The sequence below is a fragment of the Montipora capricornis genome, chromosome 2, assembly GCF_036669925.1.
Source record: "Montipora capricornis isolate CH-2021 chromosome 2, ASM3666992v2, whole genome shotgun sequence".
NCBI lineage: Eukaryota > Metazoa > Cnidaria > Anthozoa > Scleractinia > Acroporidae > Montipora > Montipora capricornis.
The window spans coordinates 51,058,831-51,063,830 of record NC_090884.1 but is presented as its reverse complement, the minus strand read 5'-3'; the positions used below and the strand labels follow the sequence as shown (position 1 = coordinate 51,063,830).

At 39.6% G+C, this 5,000-nt stretch overlaps 1 pseudogene; it reads left to right on the top strand.

The window, feature by feature from the left end:
- Window positions 1-5,000, top strand: part of LOC138037471 (DNA (cytosine-5)-methyltransferase PliMCI-like) — a 28,852-nt pseudogene that overhangs the window by 20,846 nt on the left and 3,006 nt on the right.

Genomic DNA, 5,000 nt, shown 5'->3' with positions numbered 1-5,000 from the left:
TCAAGAACGAAAATAGGAGCTCCTATTTTCGTTCTTGACTTTTCTTCGCCCGATTTTTTTCCTCGCCCGTTTAGACTTTTTCCCGCCCCCACTAACTGCCCCTGGGTCTCCGAAGATGAGGTGAACGTCGAACAAACCCTTCGAAGTATTCGTAGTTTTCAGCCACAATGGTCAAAAACTAAGAGCAACTACAGAATACAGGGCGAGATTCGAATCCAAAATAAGAGCAGGCTCATTTAGTTCGGCAATCAATGAAAGAACGAGCAATAACAATATCAGTCTGTAATGTTCTTATGAAGGTGAGCCACTTGGACAAGATTTAAGACGACTGCCGAGCAAACGAGCCACCTCAACAAATTCACCCTGGATTTTGTATCAAACCACTCGTGGCTGGAGCTTCGCGCTTTCGCGCATCGCGCATATCCCATGTAACTTGAATTTCACGAAGATCGATCAGATTGCCGCGATAAACAAGAAAAGAAAAAACAAAGAAACAGCTCTGTGCGAACGAAAAAAAAAAGTTCGCCGGGCGTCTCGCATCATTCGATTGAACTACCGATGCAAGCAGTACTAAAATCGTGCGGTTAAACAATAAAGATTGAGTGTCGCTTCGCCGATAGTGTTTTTGCACAGCTTATTTCTCGAAAATGAAGCTTAAGGGCCCACTGACGTATTTTTTGGGGTGCGTTGCTAAGGGTGTAATGGTTAAGTAATTTGAGAGAATTTGGCATTATTTTGGTCAGTTTCCAACTTTTGTAAGCCAATGACCCTAAATATGACGTCATCATACCACGCCCATGGTCATGTGACCGATAAAAGAAAACTTTGAAAAATGTTCTTTTTAAAGACGTAAACGATACTGAAACACCCATAACTTTTTCTAAAAAGATGATTTTAAAAAATCAATGCTTAGCTATATTCTGTATTTGGGGGTGAAACGTGCCATGTAAAAAAAAAATTAATTCAATTTAAAACCGCCGGAAATTAAGCTTTTTTCTCAAACCGGAAGTCAGTTCATGTACGCATGCGCAGTTGTTCTGAAAACGAGCGCGAGGAAGGGCGAGGAAAAACCTTCGATGGAAACAACAGTTTGTGCGGTGACTTTTGCTTGTGAGTGGGTTTTCTTGTCAGCTCATGATATGATGACGTCAGTTACCGGAAGTAACATTTCACTTCCTTAGCAACGCACGAAAAATCCGTCTGTGGGCCCTTAAGGTAATTCCTTAGTATTGCATTGTGCATCCCTACTGTGCACGATTTTCGCGTCATTAGCGCGCGCACATGAGCACGTGTGCATACAAACCGTAAGAGATTTCGCTCAAACTAAACCCGATAGCGAAATAAATGCTCCTTTTCTCTCAAACGAGCACGGTGACCCCCAATTTTTTTTTCAGGTGTTTGCTAAGAACAGTCTAATAAAGAACATATTTGAAGAAGAAAAAAAGTTTGATGGTAGAACATGAATTTTGGAAAACAGTTCTGTACTGAGTGTATTTTACCCAAGGCGAGGACTTCAAGCTAACCACGGAACTGTCCCAAAAAGTGCACTATTCCCACAACCAGGGAATCAAAATCAGCATAAATGAAGCATTACTGCTCATGTAAATAAAAGAAGCTTTATTTTCAACGTAAAATTTTGTGTCTTTGAAGTAACCAAGACGTAAATTCTGTATGAAGGTGATTCGAATTTTATTCGATTGCGCTAGCGATATAGTGACTTTATGTGGTCATGTACCGGTATATATTGAACAATGAACAGTAAGTGTCGCTTCGCTGATTTCATTGTTTTCAAACACGAAGCCGATAGTGTTTTTGCATAGCTTATTTCTCAAAAATAAAGCTCACATTGGTAAAAAAAAATACCAGGGCAATGTTATTGAGTTCACTTCCAGTCAACGTGCAAAATTTGGGCTAGTTTTGAGTAAAACTAAAAATCGACCGAAATTGTCACTTACTAGGTTTATGCATCCAGCCCTTCAATTAATATCACAAATTCTCCCCAAGTGCTGCTCCTCAAGGAACGATAAACAGCTGCATTAATTACCCTAAGCTAAAAATCAATGCTCACCTTTATCCTAATACCTTATTGTTGGAAATACGCTAGGTATACGTAGAAGAGGCTTAGACATAAAGGGACAATTCATGTTGGATCAGGGGCACCCAACGAGAGTATAGTTCTAAACCACTTAAACCTAGCTTTGTTAAACATATTTTAGTATCAAACGGTAGATATAGGCATATTTTTATCTCTTAAAAATTTTTCATCTGTTCGGATTTCCAAGCTGAAAGTCTAGTGATCCGAAAATTATAGGGGTCAAAACTTACCTTTTCGAAAATTTCAGCCAGAAAAAAGGCTCTCGAAAATTCTAGGTGACCTTTTTAGGGTAAAAATCCGTTTAAAATGGGCAATTATACCATTTTTTAGATGTTCAAAAATTCTAGGACAGGCAGGCAAGCAAGAAAATTTCTCAAATCGTCTTCCGAAAAGATATTTTCCGAAAATTGACGTGGGTGCCCCTGTTGGATGTCTCTAATTACTGTCAGTGCATTTCTGGAGATAAGTGCATTACATGACCTCAGGGCACATCCCACAGCCATCTGCAATTAGCTAGTTGTCAATTTTGTTGAGGGAGGATTACCAGGGTAAATGGAGAAAAACCCTTGAGTCAGGTTTATATCAGAGGCAGATGTTGACCAATATTCCAATCTGACTCCCTAAGGGGTACATGTGTAACCATGGGGTATTCTCAGATGGTCTTCCATCCTTAACCCTGTCCAAAATGATGAAAATGGGTCAGATAAATTGGAAACCTCACTTCATTTCTATTAACGCCCCTCTGGATTCAGAATCTTCAATTTTTAATGTTCTCTTAATTGTGCACTCCAAACTTTGTTTGTTTATCTTAACTCTGTATCCCACCAGAGCATGAAAGTGATTTTCGTATTCCTTTTAATATTGTAGCCTCCTGCCAAGTGCAAGGAATGTAAACAGCTTTTGAATAGTCCTGACTTGAGACTCTTCCCTGGAGATAGTGATGATGCAGTAAGTACCGTAGTTTATGGCCTCTCCTGAGGTCAAAAAGAAGATCAACTCCTGTCAAGTTCTTTTTTACATTGGGGGGTGGGGAAGGGCAAGGGGGGGGGGAGAGTGTGATAGGTTGCAAAAGTGGTAGTGCCAAGAAAGAAACTGCATCAGCTTTAAACATTCCATGTGCAGACCCACTTCACACTGTATGTACCTTTCTTCCAGCTGTATGGAAAGGATTTCTGCTTCATTGATTTTGTTCCTCAGGCAGTGAAAAATAACACCTATGCTCCAAGTACCTCGTTCATTTTTATGTTTTCCTTATTAATTAATAGACCATTTTACCGGCAGGTACAAAACACAGGTCACAGGTCACACATCATTGTTTTACCAGTACAGAAAGTATCCTAAACATTCATAAAAGATAACCTTAGGCCTAAGGTTAGCTTTTATGAATGTTTAGGATACTTCCTGTATTGGTAAAACAATGACCTGTGACCTGTGTTTTGTTCCTGCTGCCATTTTACAGTTGTAGCTAAGTTACCTGACCTGTGAATGGAAGTGAGGCTGCTGGTGACCCTGCTTTGTTACAAACCTTTGTGCTTTTTTAATGTTAATGTCGACTAATTAGAATTACATACAACAACACAATTTACATGACGAAAGCAGTGGGGCCTGTATCAATACAAGGTCACCGGCAGCCTCGCAGCCATTCATTGGCTAGGTCACTGAGCAAACAACTGTAAAATGGCCTATTAGTGGATATCTCAATCCTCTTTTCCAGGAATTTATCTGTTTTAATTCAAAAGTTGCAGCTCTGACAGTGCCCATGAACTTTATTTTCATCAGCTCAAAATTGAATATTTTTTTCTTCACAGGTTGAAGAATTTGTTGCTCTAACTGACCCACGTTTATCCCTTTTCTCTGGAGAGGAGGAACAGTGTGACAGTTACAATGACACACCGCAACATAAAATTACAAATTTTAGGTATTGTACATTTTTAGCAAGGAGCTTAGTGAATGACACCAAGGCCGAATGTGACTGAGTTAACAAACCTTACTTCTTTTTGCGTTATTTGCATTTGGCATTTTGCAAAATACCTTGCCAAAAATTTGTCTTAATACCCCACTAAGAAAAATTCATGTTAGATGACAGCGGCTTAATTTACATTTAGTTTCTTCTATCCACAGCATCTATGACAAGAACACCCACCTCTGTCCATTTGACTCTGGATTGATAGAAAAGAATGTTGAACTCTTCTTCAGTGGTTACCTCAAACCAATTTATGATGAAAATCCAAGTCCTGAAGGTACATTGATGACCAACAATGAAGCCTTTAAATTGAAGCTATGATCCTCGCAGTTATGAATGCAATTTTAGCAATTGCATAGAGAAGCCTGAAAAAAACAGGACTTCAACAGGGTTTGAAACTGTCACCTCGTGATGCTGGTGCGATGCTCTAACCAACTGAACTATGAAACCACTGATCTGGGACTAACCAGCTCCCAACATCAGTGGCTTCGTAGCTCAGTTGGTTAGAGCGTTGCACCGGCACCAAAAGGTCATGGGTTCAAACCCCACCTTTCTTAACAGCTAGGGATTGAATGCTTAGGTTACGTAGGGTCTTCTCCAGGATAGATAACCTGCTGGGAAATTCTTTAATTCTACTGTATGTACTTTGCCTCAGTCCCCAGTATAGAGTGAACAAAAGAGCTGTCCACATGGCAGTATAACCAGGTCTTTTGTTTGTTTTTTCTGCAAAATGAAATGTGAGCTGCATACTTGGAAACCTCTTTCAATGCAAGAGGAAAAGCCCATTGCTACAAGTACATGCATGGCACCAACAAGTGTTAGAACGACACTTGCAAATGCTGGGATGGAAACAAGTATACTTATATAAAAGATATGAATTCACGAGAACATAATGATGTTATCATTTCTTTCAAGGATTTTACATCATATGGGGCACATGTA